This window comes from Podarcis raffonei, chromosome 2 (assembly GCF_027172205.1).
Source record: "Podarcis raffonei isolate rPodRaf1 chromosome 2, rPodRaf1.pri, whole genome shotgun sequence".
Taxonomy (NCBI): Eukaryota; Metazoa; Chordata; class Lepidosauria; order Squamata; family Lacertidae; genus Podarcis; species Podarcis raffonei.
In genome coordinates, this window is record NC_070603.1 from 71,194,706 (window position 1) to 71,213,507 (window position 18,802).

The following is an 18,802-nucleotide window of genomic DNA, read 5'->3' on the forward strand; positions in this document are numbered from 1 at the left end:
AGCTAGAGGGAGCACTGCACAGTGCTCCCTCTAGCTGTTCTAGCTTCGCACAAAGCTACGAACACGGGGAGTATCCCTTCTCCCTCCTTGGGGAACAGCCTGCAAGCACCGCACACACGCTCAACGCAGCTTGTGAAAGGGAGCGCTGAGCAGAGCCTGGGATGTATACAGGCTCTGGTCAGCACTCCCTTTAAATAATATTTTTTTCCTTGCATTCCCCCTCTAAAAACTAGGTGCGCCTTATGGTCAGGTGCGTCTTATGGAGTGAAAAATACGGTTTTAAAGTGCAGTCAAACCAACAATTCATGTTTTGCTAGTGAGGAACATGATAGGAGCTGAAGCTCACCAAGTTTCCCTGTAAGTTTGTTAGAGAGAATTCTGTGAGAGACATTCCCACTGTGCCATGACAGCGGGAGGGCACAGCTATATATCCTCCTGCCTGTCTGGGCTCACCCTCTTCCTCTCTTTCCATCTCTTTCTGCTCTGCCAGCAATGTGAGGACACCTGCTAAGTCAGAGCGACATGCTCAGACTCCATCTTAAACCAGACTTCAGTATGTCCTTGTAAATGAATTACCATTTTAAGCCTGCCTGGAAAAAGTTGCTCGACCTGTTACTCTTCAACAAGTATTTTGAATGAGTAAATGCTATGTTTACTTTTTACAAGACTGTTTGTGTGATTATTGTTTTAAGGGGGGGGGGATACCAGGAAAACCCAGTCTGCCTTAAAGCACTCTGGATTACTTAAAGGCTAAAACTAGCCTATCTAAGCTGCCCTTTAAGCAAATGGGTGGCACTCTGCTGAACTCACAAATGTGGAGAAGGAAGGATAATATCTAATAAATACATCCTCTCCTGTGCCTGGAGGTGCCAGGGATGTTCCACTGTTAAGCTGCAGCCCTTTCCCAAGTATCCTCTCACTGCCATGAGGGGTGAGATGATTAGGAGCAGCACTAAAGTGTACAGTTTTCTGAGATGCAAGAACAGACTGGTGAGTTCATACTAGTATTTCCAAATATTAGTCAGAGTCTGCAGACACCTAAATAACATGCAAGGGAACCTATATCAGATCCCCCAAAGCAACAGCAGGGACCCCCTGCTAGTCAAAAGCCTCATTTCCACTAAAAACTCTTCTCTCTCTTAATCACACATTCAGTTTGTTAGGTGAAACTAGCCCATTCATTGTACAGTGGTACCTTAGTTGTCGAATTTAATCTGTTCCGGGAGTCCGTTCGACTCTTGGAACCGTTTGAAAACCAAGGTGTGGCTTCTGATTGGCTGCAGGAGCTTCCTGCATTCAATCGGTCCAAGTGGTAGCTGCGTTGGACGTTCGGCTTTCAAAAAATGTTCGCAAACCGGAGCACTCACTTCTGGGGTTGCGGCATTCGGGAGCCAATTTGTTCAGGAGCCAAGCCGTTCGAAAACCAAGGTACCACTGTAATTGAAGTCTGTGTGTGTATGCTCTTTTCATCCTGTCAGATTTTTAAAATAATAATTAATTGTGAAATTATTAAATTTAACACTCACAGCAGACGTGTGTAGGTTTGAAAACAGTGTTAGTTATGTTCCAAGTAGATAAACTGAAATGAATAGAAACAGCCAGCTTAGGTCTTCTGATTTCCATGGGTCTACTCTGAGTATGACTTAATTGGAAACAACCTTCTATTTCCAGCGGATCCCAAAATGTGGGATAGTGTCTTTATCTCACACAAAAATGGCAAGAGGGTCATCAGTAGTTGATCCCCTTTGGAGCACCCACTCTATAGAACAAGACCCAAAGCAATACACATCTGTTCCACCACCTATCCCCAGCTCCACTATATTGCTACACTACTTCGCCTTCTCCTCAGCTGTCATGCCAAACTGGCACAGGCAGGGCTGGCTGAGTGAAAGGTTGCTCCACTGACGTCCAATATCCCCTGCTGAGCCACTTCAACTGCAGAGGCAAGCTTTAAAATTGGATTTGGATGGTGCAGAATAGATAATAGTGAGGGGCTTTCATTGTTTGCAGGCAGCAAGTAGGTTTGGGAACAAACATAAGGCTCCTTATAGGTGTCACGATTGTAGTCAGGAGCAAAACTACTACCCCCCTTGTTTGCATAGGTGTTTCTTACCTGAGAGGTGTCTGAGGTAAAAATGGAGCTGTTTGAGGCCATGATAGAGGTCCCCCCCCCGAATAGAAGAGAGGCCTTCTCCTTAACTGCTGTGCCTGTCGCCATGTTGGTGCTTCTAAGAGACGAGCTGTTGGAGAAAAGCTGTCAAGGAAAAGGTTTATTTCTGTTTGTTCTATCCGTTGGAAAGAAGCAGAGTTCTTATTGCCTCTTTCTGTCAGACACTGTCATTTTCAAAGGGGCTTAAGCATCAGGTGGCATATGAAAAGTGTCTGTACCATAAAAAATGGTTTAAAAGACAGTAAAGGAATGGTACCACCAACTGCCAATCAATCCTTTTGACGAGCAGATTGCACCTGACACTAATTTAGTTTATTTCAGTCTGTTATTTACGGCCATTTCCTGTCAGTAAGTGGCATCAGAAACATTTCCTGTTTTGCCACCTACTGCAACAAAAGGGCAACTCTAAAGCAGGGACAGCTATTTCAAATTTCAACAAGGGAAATCTTCACAGTTGGGGTCAAAGGCATTTTTATCCAGATTTAATTGCAAAAGCAGTGCATTTGTGGTTCCTTTTTAAAAATTCCTTGTAATAATCAGAGATATAGGTCTTTCCCCACAAGCAATTATGCCCTGAGAAAACAGTTACAGCAGCCTCTCCTCCATCCCATCATTAAATGCACATTGGAATATATCTACCCAGCTGAAATTAACTCCATTTATAGTTAAGAAAGGTCACACAACTTGCTGCAGCGAAAGCTTCTGATAATTCACACAAATCAGATGTAGCACACTACTGCTGCGTGTTCCTGCAACTAATAATATGCAAGACAGTTGTCAGAGGCACAGATTTAGACTTACCTCAAAATGGCTTAGTGTTATTCCTTAATCATGGCAGGAGGGAGTCGACCAGATTGGGGGGAAATATATACTTCTGCATTCTGCGTCACTTAACAGTGCATTGGTACCTGCTAATACTTAGCCCCATATGTTGCAAGCATACAGATTTCCTCAGTTATGATATTTAAAAAGCTATATAGATAATCAAATGCAGGTTTGACAAATAGGAGGATTTTTCCTCTGTTATGCACTGTTTGATTTATGCACATTCCTCATTGTAAGCATGTAACTGACTATGTTTTATGAGGAGAGAACTGATGTAAAAACGATGTTTAAATTTTGGACTTTCAGCTTGGAAACTATATGAAATTAGCGGAACAGAGGGATTCATCATGATTTAAAGCAGGAGCCTTACCATTTGTGGTGAAGAGGCTTCAATAACTATTTGCTGCTGATCATCAAGGCCCCTAAAAATTCGCAGTCTTTTTCCTTTGTTATGGTAAAGGACTCACCCAAAAGAATGGCCACAGAGTTCATATTAAACTTAGGGAACAAGCTGGGCTATCATAATGATTAAGGTTTTAAATGATAATTTTAGATTATATGTTAGTGACTAAGTTTTAATTTATATATTTTTAAACTGTTGCTATATCTGTATTGTCCCAGTTATACCTAATTGCAAATTCAAATGTATCCCTATCGTGTTTTATGACTTCCTTGATATTGTATGTGGGCTGGAACTAGTCTGTGACTGAAATAATAAAATTCATTCATTCATTCAACATGATAATGCCATACAAATTGTTTTCAGAAGATCTTGGAAATCTATATCAAAAACATAAAGATAAAATGTTTAAGTGAGCTTTGAGGCACTGCAGTGATTACCAAATGAACTTTATATACACAGCTGGGAAGGGAGACAGAAAGTAGATATGTCTGAAGAAAAGGGGCTTGATTTGTAATGGAGAGAAAGAAAAGAATTTTAATTAAACAGATCTTTGCTAACCTGCTATAACAAAGCCATGTGTGATTAAACCATTCAGTTTAGTAGATATGTTCACTTTGGTTTCTTCTACATTTTTTCTCTCCCGCGCAACTTGAAACAATATCTATGGTAGTGTCAACCTTGGGGGCAGATCTGGACTGAGCAGCCATACTTCAAAGACTCAATGAAACCTAAGGGCTGGGGATGAAAGACACCCCTATAGGTCTCAACATCTGGACCTCAGGAGCCTTCCTAGGTGACACCATCTCTCCTGGCTGCGCTGCTCATGAGCCCCATTCCACACCCTCCTCAGGTGTTGCGATCAGGAAGGAAAGCGTTCATGAACTGTGATAATGCCTCTTGCTTACCTTGACGGAGGACGATGGGTGTGTAAGGATGGGCAAATCTTCACATTTTTCCAGTTTTACATTCAGTTCTCTACATTTCCAAATCAGTTTTTATTTTATTTTTTAAGTTCTTACCGACATTTAAGTGCTCATTTCTCCTAATATACACATTTTGAATGCAATTTTGCCTAATATAACACTTTTTGCAAGCTATTTCTCCTATGCTGCATTTAATGCACTCCTGCCACTGGTTTGGGAAGAGGTTGAACAAATGAAGTTAGCCACAATCTGTCCTATTTTTGTTGTTTTTTTAATGAAATACTGTGTTTAGATTCATTTTCCTGCAAACCAGCTTCAATCCAAATGAAGAGAAAGAACAACCTATCTGCATTTTAAGCTAGTAATGTGCACACAGCCTATGCCATGGCCAGGCCAACCACTGATAGGAATACAGTTTTAAAGGAGGGGGGGGAAGTAAAGTGACAGACATAAAAAAATGAAAATGAGAAAAGAGCATCTTGATCAGCTCTTGTTTCCTTAATATGCTACTGCTATTGCTCTCGATCAGCATACAACAAAACATAATAGGTAAGGAGAAGGATGGATTCTATTTGTCCAGAGCACCCAAAAAATCTTAGGCCACTCCTCAAGTTTGATATTTTTAAAAATGAGTGTGTGTGTGTGTGTGTGTGTGTGTGTGTGTGTGTGTAAGTTTGGATCCAGAAAAAAAATCTGAGCTTTTCCAAGATTCAGTTTTGGTAAAAATGTGACTCTTCCTTTCTGCAGAGCAATGCAAATACATTAATGAAATGCAAACAGATAAAGTGTCAACAGTGCGCGGCAGGGAAGGTACAGGCTGTGAAAGCCTACAGCAGAAAAATAAATGGACACACTGCATAAATTTTTTAGCTAGAATTGCTAGGGGGGGGGGAATACACACGTCCTAATGCAAAAAAACCCCAAACCCTAAAAGAGCAATGCCTTACATTTCCTTGAGATTACATTATAGCTTTCTATATGCTTTCTGCACTCTGTAGTCTTGCTATAGTTGATGCTTGCTACTCAGGAAAGCTTATTAAATAAAGAATAACTGCCACAGCTTGTTCTTTTTTATGTTCAATTCATCAGTTTTCCAGTAAAAAATAGGGAGGGGGGAGAGAAAAGAAAGAAAGAAAAATGCAACTCATGTATTAGTTTTCATTTTATCAAACAAGAAAACCCTGGCAATAATACATAAGAACCTAAGTGTTATTATTTCTATTATTTCTATTATTTCTATTTCTTCTATTTCTATTATTTCTATTTCTTCTATTTCTATTATTTCTATACTGTCCTTCATCTGATGATCACAGGGCAGTTTACAGTATAAAAACACCAAAATACCTAATATTATGGGTTAGTGGGGGGACAGGGATCCCCCATATCCCTGGGTTCCACATTTCCCCCTCTAGATTAAGATTATTCAGTGCTGGCCCTGCCATTAAGCCATCCGCAAGACAAAAGACCCTACAGGTAACTGAGGGGGAGGTTGCCAGGGCAACATGGGCATGGCGTTACACAAGAAAATTGTCACCTTTCCCAGGATAGTTGAGTCAGTAGAGCATGAGTCTCAATTTTAGGGTGGTGGGTTCAAGCCGCACATTGAGCAAAATATTCCTGCATTGCAGGGGGTTGGACTGGATGACCCTTGAGCTCCCTCCCAACCTAGTTGCATGCCTACTAAACACTTGAAAAGCCCAAATGAGTTTAGAGGTGAGTGAGCAGGGAGAGATGGCATCGCAAATCATCGCAGCTCGGATGTCAAAAGAATGATCTAATTTAGATGTTTGAAAATAGCTTTAAATAAGAAGCACATCTGCTAATCTTGTCATTCATTCACTCATAATTAATGAACAGTACAAAATGTCAGTGGATTTTGGCTTAGTTTTAGATATTAATATGAGCTCATCCATATATATATGTGTGTGTGTGTGTGTGTGTGTGTGTGAATGATAGATGCTGGAAAGTTATGCACAGTAACCTACAAACCAAGTAGACATTGCATACCAGCACTTAGTATCATAACTGAAATTCTGACATTTTAAATTAGTTCATTCATAATTAGGAAGATGGGCAGAGAGGGACCCAGTGCCACAGTCCAACCTTGGATTTCCAGAGGGTGTTGGACTACAACCTCCATCATCCATTGGCTATGCTGGTTGGGGATGATGGGGTTTGTTGTCCTACAGCATCTGGGGACCCAATGTTGTGGAAGGCTGAGCCTATTTATTTCAACAATGTCTATCCCGCCTAACACTGCCATTTCTAAGTGGCATACAATGAAGTTACAAAAGAGATGCAAAGAACAAACTAAGTTAAAATGAACCATAAAATAAGAAACACTTACTTAAAATGCCTGATTTCAGACCATTATCCTGCTTTCAGATATTGATGTTTCTGGGGAATGGGTACAAACCCTCACCATAAACCAGGTATCCCCAAACTCGGCCCTCCAGATGTTTTGGGACTACATCTCCCATCATCCCTAGCTAACAGGACCAGTGGTAGGGGATGATGGGAGTTGTAGTCCTAAAATTTCTCCAGAAGTTGCCACAGACCAAATCAATTCTATCTCCTCACCTTCATCCCCCTTCAATATCCTTGCATTATGTGAAAGTAAAGAAATACTCAATGGCATTTCCTCTGAGAATTTCAAAACTCTTCGTGTAGAAGTGGTTCTGGTTCAGGGTTTGATGGTGAGTTGAAATTGGAGAATGCACAGCCCTAGCTTGCTAACATACCTTGGCTTGTTGCAAATCAGGGCCCCAAGGCACTGAGCAAGTAAGCAAATATTGATTGCCTGCCAGAGAATGAGGTTAGATGTTCACGAATACAGCAGTGCCCTTTCAGGGAGCTCCACAGTTGACTCACCAAAAGAGGTTCTGTTTCTTCTAAGTTGCAGAACTGTTGCCTGTAAAGCTTTTCAGCTGATGGTGTGCCGATGACTGGGTTATTAAAAGATTTTACAGTCAATTTACTCCTAAGGACCTCTTTACACAATCATTTATCTTGTTAAAATGATCCCTAAATATAACTCAGCCTCTGATTTGTGTATTCCGTTTGCTTAATTATTCATTTAATGATTTCTGCAGCGCTGTTCATAAAAACAACAACATAGCAGCGTGCAAGTCTAAGAACAATAGAAGCAAGAACAGAGCCAATAAAGCAGGGCCAACAAAATTATTGCAACTTAAACAGCAGCGAGAGCTAAACCAGCATGCAACAACAAACCAAGCAGAAGGCTGTGTCAGTCACCTTCTGCAAAAAAAGACATCTCCAGTCACCTTGGAAAAGAGAGTAGGAAGGAAACTGTACAAAAGACATTTCCCAAAGCACCACAACCAAGAAGGCTGTGTGTTGAGAAATGGGAATCTGAGCCTGAGTAATCCCAGGCAAAGGCTCTTTGACTGAAGAAGAAGAAGAGTTTGGATGTGATAGCCCACCTTTCACCCCCCTTAAGGAGTCTCAAGGCTGCTAACAATCGCCTTTCCCTTCCTCCCCCACAACAAACACTCTGTGAGGTGAGTGAGGCTGAGAGACTTCAGAGAAGTGTGACTAGCCCAAGGTCACCCAGCAGCTGCATGTGGAGGAATGGGGAAGCGAACCTGGTTCACCAGATTACGAGTCCACTGCTCTTAACCATTACACCACTGCTATACACCATTGCAGTACAGATGATGCATCCTATATCCCTTACTGCTGAAAAGCCCTAGCATGTAGGATAATTCCATGCATCTGGTCAAATGTTTAATAGCACATCCCTAAAGTGCCGATTCAGAGACAATGTGTGCAGTGGGGCTAGCTCCCAGGAAAATGTACACAGGATTGCATCCTAAGAGGAGCTTAGCCCACATATTGGCTAGTACACATGTCGGAGAAGCAGCAGTGTGTAGAAATACAGCTTGCATTTGGTCTCATGCATGGATAAAGCATCTTTCAACATTGCAGCACCGGCATGGGCTAACACCATCGGTGTTTTCTCATGGCATTTCCCATGGAGACAGCATGTCTATTACAATTATTCATAAACTATAAGAAAGGGATCGCATCTGAAGCACCTTTGAATCCCCCTGTTTTGTAGAGAAACATATTTTTTATTGTGTTTTGCGTTAGCAGTCAAAAGAAGAAAAGAAAAATGTGCGCGCTGAGGAAGTCTCTGCTTCACGGCCAGATGTGGCCATGCCTTAGGACAGGACATGTAAGAAGTCTTGGTGCATCACAATGAAATGCAACTACAAAGATGGCAATGTGGTCAGATTCGCTATAGGTCCAACACAGGTTTTTTTTTACTGAAATAAGCAGAGAAGTTCAGATTGCTCTGGGCTTGGAATATGTTAGGATAACACAGACACACACATCATACACCCCTCAGAAGTACGGCACCAGGGGCAGAACAGACGCCCAGAGGGCCTTATGCAGAGCCTCCCCATGTCATGTCTACGCTTGGATCTTCATTGCGTATAGATAGGTTTATTTTCTTTACATCTGCAAGGCATCTCAGGGGCAATGTGTGAGTTTTTGTTTTAAATAGTCTGTGAGCTCCCCCCCCCCCTCGCCGCCTACATTTTAAAAGGAAAACATCACCTTGGCAACCAGCCATATCTATCTCTTCACTTCGCTACTGGAGTCTCTGAGGAAAGGTCTGGCAATTCATTCTGGGTTTTTATATTTTATTTTTCTCTTTCTACTGTGAAAGTTCTCTGGGTAGGCTTCCAATGGCAAAGAATAAAACAAGCTCATTCCGACTCAGGTTTACTTTAAACTCCTTCTTGTTCATCCATGATTTTTTTTTTTTAAGCATCCATGTCCCATCCATTGTGACAAGTAGGCCTAGGAACAGAAGATGCCAGACTGGATCAGGCCCACGCACGAATATGCTAGCCCAGTCTTCTTTGCCTGGCAACTGTCCAAGGGCAGAACTAGACAATATGAAGAATAGCACAGAAAGCTCTGCAAACATCAAGTAAAACAAGAAACGTGTAGGATAACAACATTACATTTTAAGCCCAGGCCCTTTCCTGGTTGTGGGGGGCAGGTGGGGGGAACTAGCAGGATCTGGGAAACATGCAGTGCAATGATTTCACCTTTCCCCCCTTTAAATGAGGGTTTTGTTGTTGTTTTGGTCTTCCCAAGGATTGAAAAAACCCACATTGAAAGGTGGGGAAGGTCCGGGACAACCATAACGATGGGTATCAAAGCAGAATGGTGTTGGGCACCGTGAGTCTTAAACCAGAAAAACCATGTGGACCAGTTACTGATTCTTTTCTCCTCGCAGTACCCGGGCTGCTGTTTGGAATAGTGAATTGTAGGTAGATACCATGAACTGTATCTTTCTGATACTGTATTCTGGGAGAGTCAACCAGCTTGTTATACATCCTCTAAGGCCCTCTCTATTTTCTCTATTTGGGCAACTCATTGCTCAGAGGAGCCTCCAGTTTAGCCCCATATGGTTCCAATTTCTTGCCTTCTGCACCCGCCTTCCAGTTGGGTCTGTGGTCTTTCAGTCATGGACTCCTTAGACCTAGGAATGGTGTCCCCGATGGAGTTTCATCTTGGCAATAACTTTTCTTCTTGCCCGTCTTAGTGATCACCTGATAAATGGGTAGCTGAGGGAATGTGGTCTTGAGCTGAAAAATATTCCTCACCACTGCTCCTAATGGTGATGCTTGTGCCGAATGCTCAGCCAACACTTTTGCTCAAGCTTCTGCTCAGTAACCAGTAGCACTGGGCTTCCATTGCTGGTTATGGCAACACTTCCTACCCAGTGCAGGCTCAGTTTTTCTCCCTTGTTTATAGTGCAAAAACCAGCTGCCTGCCTGAGAGTGGTGCTGCATGAACACAGTGGGTTCAGATCACTTACAGCCTAGCTAGGGGAGAAGAGAGGTATTTCAGTGATAGACTGTGGGGAAACAGACCATTGGGAAAGGGAAGATTCCGATTTCCTCACCCAATGTGCTGCATATGTTCTTAAAAACAAGGCTTTGGCTTTAGTTGGGGCAGACTCAGATTTAAGCAAATAGATCTTTCCTCAACATGCATAGTTTGATCCTTTTATAGATGCCATTCGAAAACCCCTAATAACTTTGTTGCTGTTCGCTGTACTTTTTAAGCATTTATAAGGTATCCTTTATTACTATTATCATTATTCTTACTACTACAACTATTATTATTTATTAAATTTATACACCATCCTTCACCCAAAGATCCCAGAAAAATACAAAATGAGAATACAAAATGCATAATAAAACAACAACAACATGAGCCAATAACCCCTCCTCCCACAAGCATATTAAAAAACCACAGAATGTTAATCAGCTGGACACCTGGTTGAAGAGAAATGGTTTCCCCTGGTGCCTAAAGATATGTAATGAAGGTGCCAGGTGAGTCTTTAGAGATCAGGGTGATGAGAAGAGTTCATAGTTCTGAATATGTGATGAGCACAACCACAGATCTCCATATGCCTTTCCACAGAGACAGGATATTTTTGTTATGTTCCATCACATTCCTGATTGTCTCTAGTATGGCTTGTTTTTCAGACTGTTGTCAAGGTCTTTCTCCCAAGCGGAAGCAGTTAATTTAGATTTTAACTCCTCTTAAAATGATGACGACAACAACAACAACATTTATACCTTGCCCATCTGGCTGGGTTTCCCCAACCACTCTGGGCAGCTTTCAGCAAATTAATAATAATAATAATAATAATAATAATAATAATAATAGTCAAACATTAAAAACTTCCTGATATTTTATGCTGCAATGGTAAGACTAACAGGTGTAATAAGAAGCCAAGAAGTGAAGAAAATTATTAAAGATCGGAGAAAATTTGTGGGATATTTGAAGAATTCTTGTATGCAAATAAGTTCATTAGCAGGGTTTACGTAAAACAAGCAGTTAAACATATTATCAAGAGAAACTAAAGAATAACTTAAAAATGGATTAATGTGGAAAATGCAGTATATAAAAATTAAAATTCAAAAGAAACCACAAAAGGAGGGGAGGGAAGTCAAACATATATCCGTATTGGAAATGTATGTGATTTGTGTTTGTAATTTGTATGATTGTAAACTTTTGAAAAATGGAAAATAAAATTTATTTTAAAAATACACCTTCCCAATACAGGGCTTTTAGAATTGGAGTCTTAGAAGCTCAATGCATTAGAAGTAACCTACTATTGTCCATTCGGAATCAAAGGACATCTCCTTCCTGGCCATACCGCCTCCACAGCCACAATCCCTCTCCCCCAACCACATTCATCATTGTCTCTGCTCCGTGCAATCCTTGAGTGTTTTTGCCTGGCTGGAATGTGTCCTTGAACTACAACAATGCCTTTTGCTTGCCTGTATGGAGGACAGAAAGGAGTGAGTGTGTGCAGAACATAGACCATGGTACAAAGGTAAAATTTACATTTATTGCTCCTTTCCTTGTTTGCCTCTAGCTCTGTCTACCCCTGGCATGTGGCCCATCCAGAAGGGAATGTGGTCTTCGAGCTGAAAAATATTCCTTGCTACCCCTCCAAATGGTGAGGTTTGTGCCTAATGCTTAGCTAATGCTTTTGCTCAAGCTTCTGCTCCATAACCTGTAGTACTGGGCTCCCACTGCTGGTTTTGCCATTGCTTCATATCCAGTGCCGGTTTAGCTTTTCCCCCTTGTGCAGCTTATTCCTGGCCCAAGAGGATGGCCAGGTTGTTTGACAAAGCCTGTGGGACCCAAATGCACTATATTGTGCCTGGTTCTCGCTTCTGCCTCTGTGGACCAAGTGCACACCTCTGCATTGGTCCAGCCAGTGTAAGGCAATTCAATACCTCTAGCTGCAGCAGTAGCATGAATGAGATAACATCCGGAAATGTCAGCTCACCTCCCAATGCAGTTGGTGTAGAATCTACACAGTAGATCATCCACTTACCCAGAGTTAATTGATTGTGTTGCTCCCACCCACGCTCACCTGAGTGTAGATTATGCACCTATCAAAAGTTAATTATCTGTCCCTTTCCCACACTGCAGTTTGAGAAAGGAATGAGCAGAGAGGCAGTAAAAGAAACAGAAAACTTGAGCTGCTTCTGGCATCGAAGTGAAGCGGCGAGGGAAGCAGGTGCTGCTGCAACGGTGCGTTTCAGTTTTACAAATTTACAAAACAGAAGGAAGGTAGTAAAATGTGGCAGGAAGAAGGGCTTTGCACCAGCCCACCATCGAGAGAACCCCAGGTAGAAGGGGAACGCTAGAGACGAGAGAGAGAGAGAGAGAACTTTATATTGCTTTATATTTTTACTCTGCAGCAATGTGGTAGGAACTCTTTTCCAGAAGAGGAGAGGTTAGTGCCTGCATGAATCTTTGGCATGCTTCTGAACACCTCTTGGTCACCTTCTTTCTGTGTTTCTGCGTGCAGCTGTTCTCTGAGCGGAGGATGTGAAGCCCCTCCCATGGCTCCTATACACAGTTCAGGGTTCCTTTTGCCTTAGTCCTGCTTTGCCGGTCCACCCCCACCCCCCACATTATAAATAGCATGTGCTTGCTGCAACTTGCAGCAGCGCAGTGCTGTGTGGAAAGGAGGAACTGCCAGTAACGTCTTGCACTCTGTAAATAACTGGGTGATGACTCCCTGCTGTGAAAATCACACTCTCTGTAAGAGCCGGGAAGCGACTGTAGCCGGGGTGTGAAAGGCAGGAAAACAGGAGTCAGCCTACAGCTGGTCGGTGTCTGCGTGAGTGTGCAGGGGGAAAGGCAGGAGCCCCGGGGAATCAGGGAAGGGAGGAGCTTGGGATGCTTCTAGCCATCTTGATCTCTTGGTTCACTTAAGCAGCTTCCACCTTCCTGCAGTATAGCAGGTCCAGGAGAGGTCGGCATATTTTAGGAGTTATGACATAGAAGTGAACTTTTTTGTCACACAGTAATGTGACCAGGAAATGGAACTCAGGGTGGGGCTATGTAGATGAAGGGGCAGGGCTGGGCAGCTCTGGACAGGCTTTTTGCTTTTAAGAACATACAGGGTGTATTAATGCTGCCTTGCAGTAATACGCAAGGGCCAGAGCTCACCGACAGAGCATTCTGCCTTGCATGCAGAATATCCCAGATTCAATCCTTGGAATCTCCAGGTATGCCTCCTGTCTGAAATGCCAGAACTTTAGCCGGCAGGGCTCACTTGGAGCTGTCCAAGGTCCTGTTTTTTCTTCCTTCATTGCAAAAGAGCTTCTGGCTGAACTTTATCTGCTTTATATATAGTCCTTGCCTATTATGACTTGATGCTTCTATGTAGACCAGCTTTAAACTTGACTTACCCAAATGCTACCTACTTCCCCTGACAGGCTCAAGTGTTCATGGAAAAGGATAATGGCTGGTGTTGAGGAACAAAGAATCCCAAACGAAATGGAGTGCTCCAAGTTTCAGCACCTTACAATGGGATAACTTGTTCACCAGCTGATTGTTGGACTCACGGGTCTCCATTGACCACCACTCCTCTTGGACAGCTGTGAAGGAATACTGGGGAGAGGTTTTGTTAGGAATCCAGAAAATTTGTTGGTGATATTTGCCATTTAGCTTTATGGATAATAATCAGAACCCTTCTCCAAAGCTATCAGGGGATGGGGTCTAGACAGAGTACAGCAACTTCAATGGGAGGCTACAAAAGTGAATGGATTGGCAGTGCCCCCTCCCTCTTCCCTCCCTCCCTCCCATCACCTTCCTTTTAATGGACACACTCCATGATTTTCAACAGGTTTCAACTTTTAAGCTGTAGAATTAGCGGTTGCCCACCCTCATGTTATTGTCATGAGCCTTGTGGAGGTGTCATAAAGGGGAGGTCAGATATCAGGTGGAATGGAAGGAACTCAGAGAGTTGGAGCTGGAGGACCCTGGGGAAGGCCCTAGCAGGATGAGGGAGATGGAACTGGGACCCCAAGAAGTGTCTAATCATGGGAGGCGTCTGGCAGCCGTGTGTGAGAGACTGAGCGGGTTGTCAAAGGTGAGTCTCACTCCTACGGCACCCTTAATCTGAGACCTGCTGCAGAGCAGCCTCTGAAACCACCTCCTATCACTGAGGAGCCTCCCCATTCTGCACCCCAAAACGTGGCAATTCCTGGTCTCGAAGGGTGTGTGATACAAACAGTATATAACAATCCATGTCATGGTGATGTGTAACCCATCTCATAACATTCAAAGGCAAACTTCTATGCCACTGGTATTCAGGGTACAATCCTGTCTCTTGTTAGCCTGATATGTTCTTTTTGCTCCTAAATATATGCCATCACATTGAGCTGTATAAAAATGAATGCTTCTGAAGTACATCAGTTGTACCAGTAGACTTAGAGGGTTTTGTATTAATGACTTACCCTTGTAGCTTTCTACAATTTTTGTCCCCATGAAACTTCATGTGTGCTGACTTTCCATTTTCTTTCATATCACTGTTTAACATATCAATTAGCTCTGGGTTGAGAACTGATCCCTGGTGGACTCTGCTAGAAACACATACCCATTTCCTAATTAACAAGTACATCCTGAGATCTATTAATTAACCAGTTTTTAATCTGTTTAATAAGGGTATGATATGGTGCTAATTGGAAAAATGGAATATTGTGCAGGATGGAGTAAAACACCTTACAGCAATCAAAGTGTTTTGTGCCAACCAAGATTACAGAAGGGTTCCTGCATCAGGCCAGATCTACACAATCAGAGCAGTCACATGGTACAGGCATCTCAATGCCTGCCCCCTGGGACTGAATTCAGGTGCAGGGTTGCATTGTTGAGTGTACTCCAGTTCTTTCCAGAGTCTTTCCAAAGAGTAAACCAATATCTGGGGGTGGGGAGAGAGTTAAGCCAGAACCCTTTTCTCCAGCGTGTTGACAATCTATAAGGTAGAAGACATGGAACATTATTGAATATGTAGTGCAAGGTAGCCAATGTGATACCTTCCACCTACGGCTGGACCAAAATTCCCATCAGCTCCTAACAGCATGGACAATAGTATAGGATGATGGGAGTTGTGGTCCAACAACAGCTTCAGGGCCCCATGTTGGCTACCCTTGAGGTCATCTAACCCCCTTTCTGCATCCTGAAGTACCACAGTCCAAGAAGAGACATACGAGATGATTCTTCTGGGCTCGCTGAGTCTGTGACAGCAAGAAGGTAAAAAATATCTTAGAGGTGGCCTAGTCATTTATACTTGCATTAACTCTCATGCACTCTTCACAGGTTCTTACAACATCTGGTAAAGTGGGATATTGCGTATGAAAATTCATGCTACAGTAAAAATGCAGCATGAAAATTGCAGCAAAATTTGGAAGTTTGCAAGTAAGACATCTGAAAAGTGTTGGAGGAAGCGAAATAGTTTGGACAGGGCCAAAGCTATTTCCCAGGAGATTTCATACATCTGCTCCAAGGCTACACAAGAAAGCCAAGATGATAATGATAACAGGGTATCCTTGGATCATCTGGGTTCCTTGAGCACCCTTAGTTAACCGGGTGACAAGTTGGAGGCAGTGGTGGGAGAAGGCCTGAAGTGGGTCTGGGACAAGTTCAATGGCTATCACTTCCATGGACCTCCTATGTGGCATTTGATTTGTGCAATAGAATAAAGTCAGCATTGATTTTCTTCAGCTACTAGGACTTTTTCAGGTCTTTATAAGATTTTATTTTACAAAAAATTATTTCAGAAGCAATTCAATGGAAAATGGGGTTGGGAAGCAATTCTTCCCCCCTGTTGGATTATCAGGTGACTTGTACTTTTTCTCTGTGTCCCCCTGCAGCATGTGACACAATTTGTTGGCTTGATCATTTTCAATTTGTCTTGCTAAATGCATTCTGTATTCTGGGAGAGCAATGGCTGTGCTTAGAGAGGGAGCAAAATGCAGCCTCTGCGCTATCTCCCTCTCCTCAGCCCCCACCCATAGCCCTTCATGCATCACCAGCTTGTTAAAGGGGGGAAAATAAACCAGCAATTTCTTGAAAGCCTCCCCGATCATGCCCTGCTTGTTCTGTGTTGACATTCTTGGCCCATATGCTGCTGGTTGATAGCCGAAGCAATCGCCTCTGCTCGGGACTGGCTGGGCTAGGGAGACAAGCAGAAATTCCAGTTCATTAAAATAATCTGTCCCAGCAAGTTATGAGCCTGCTGGAGGCTGAAGACAGTGTCAAGATGCAAGCATCTTGTTCCAGTGTGGAGGGAGGAAGATCTGGAATAGCTAAGCAAAGCAGCATGACAAAAATTCAGCTACTGAGCTGTTTTGGCTGCATTATAATGTGAAAATACAGTCTATTCTAGAGCTCTCTAGCAAGCAAAGGCGACAGCACCCTTTTTACCACTTCTACTTTTTGAAAACTTAGGTGCCAGCAAGGGAGGGAAATGGAGTTGTTAAGCAAGACAAACAGAGATTTCTAGGCTCTTTGTCTGGATCCACAGCTATTGCCTGTGTCTTTCATAATGTATTTAACACATTTTAAATAGGTAGGTTGGGTGGCAAATACAAGTGAATGACGAATCCACTTATATCTGCCCCAGGCAGAACTTTGGCCTTCAGGTCGTGTCTATGGTTACTCAAGGTGCCAGCAATTTTCCTTCCACCCACCTGCTATTGTTCTTTGGTGTGTTAGGGTGAAAGGAGTCAGGTTGATTCTCCTTAAGAAGAGCACCACACCAGCTATTTTGCAATCATGCCTTTCACGACTAGTACACTGGTAGCTCATGTGAGGCTATGGCTAGGCCCAACTTGCCTGGCCTGTGCTGTGTGTGAACTGCATGCAGAGGTGTACTGAGGGTCCCTTGTGCCCCTGGCAAGAAGCTCCGTCAGCACCCCCTATCACTTTATGCCTTTGTTCTGTGGTTTGAGAAGGATGGGAAGCTGTTTCTCAGCCTCCTCTACCTCACTGGGTTGTTGGGAGGATAAAATGGAGAGGGAAGTAATCATTTTGCCATCTTGAGCTTCTTGGATGACAGGTGGGATAGAAACATAGCCAGGAAAATAACATAGGTTTATCTTTAAAATAAAATAGGTTTGAAAATAGAGAAGCTTCCCTGTCGTGACTTGCCCATCTAGCTCAGGGTTGTCTATATCGGATGAAAGGAAACTGTTGCCCTCCTAATGTTTCTGAACTGCAATTCCCATCAGCCCCAGCAGGCATGATCAGTTGCTAAGGACAATGAGAGTTGTAGTTCAGCAACATCTGGAGGGCCAAAAGTTCCCCACAGCTGGTATGCACTGACTGATCGTGGTTTTACAGATAGAGAAGGGTCTTTTCTGTTACCCACTACCCACAACAGCAAGAACTGGAGCTGGGAATGTCTGAGTCATGGTTCCTCCCCATCCTTTTATTGAGATACCCTGGTCAGCTTTCAAGGAACCCTTGGATTTCCCAGAGCAAGGCGTGAAAGCTTCTCCCCAAGGCTTAACAGAGCAATCCTAACTATAGGAAGCCAGCCTAACTTACACTGGTGTAAGTCAACCCTATTCCCAACTCTGTTTAGGAGCCTCCAGGAAGGGCTACTGCTGGCTGAGTCGCCAGGTGAGAGTGGGCCCAGGTTTTGAGGATTGGGTCCTAGGTCACATGACTGAGCTGAACATGGTTTGGAATGGGTCTGTCTCCTTTCCCTGCCCCCACCACACCCCTGTCACGTCCCCCTTTAGGGGACTTATGCCACTTTAAGTTCCACATGCTTAAGTTCTGAGCCCTGACTGAACCTGGATGAGGAACTTATTCTGGTGTATCTCCAGCTCAGTTGGGGGCGTGGACTTAACCCCATCTGCACTATATATTTAAAGCAGTATCATACCACTCTGAACAGTCATGGCTTCTCCAAAGACTCCTGGGGACTGCAGTGACTGAGCATGCTGAGAGTTGTTAGCAACAGCTGCTTAAAGTAGTATAATACTCCATAGTGCAGATGGAGCCGTATCCCAGTGTAGCTGGGAAAGTCCAAGATGTGTCAAATTCAAACTCTTTCATCCCAGTGGATCTTTGGTTTGACTGTGACTCCTTAAATCAGCCTTGAGTTAACGGCCATCACTTCCAAGGACTTGGGGAGAACTGGAATTCTTTCTCTCCTGGGCAGTTTTTCTGCTCAAACTGCCCCAGATGCTCTTTCCAACCTGTATGGGAAAATAGATGCATCCCTGTACTTGGAGGGGGAAATATAAAACAGCTCTTCCATACCCTTCCCCTACTTTCAATCACAGCCTCCTGAGGCTACATAAAATTTAAAAAGTGTACCACCTGCATCTCCCTTCTAACATCTGGTTCAGCTCTGAAACCCTTTGGATGATTATAACATCCTCAAGGTTCTGGGTGGACATTGAGAGGAGCACAACTATTAAAAACATTGTCTCTCGGCCATTTCCAGACACCCCTTCCAAAACCAGCTTGTTTCTCAATAATTGTAGGTGAGCTTCTGTGCCAGGTGAAGCCTTTTCAGACAGTAATTATTTTCCCATCAGAACTGACCACGCTCACTCCTCTTGACTCAGCTCATTTTGCAAGACTGATGAGATTCATCCCACC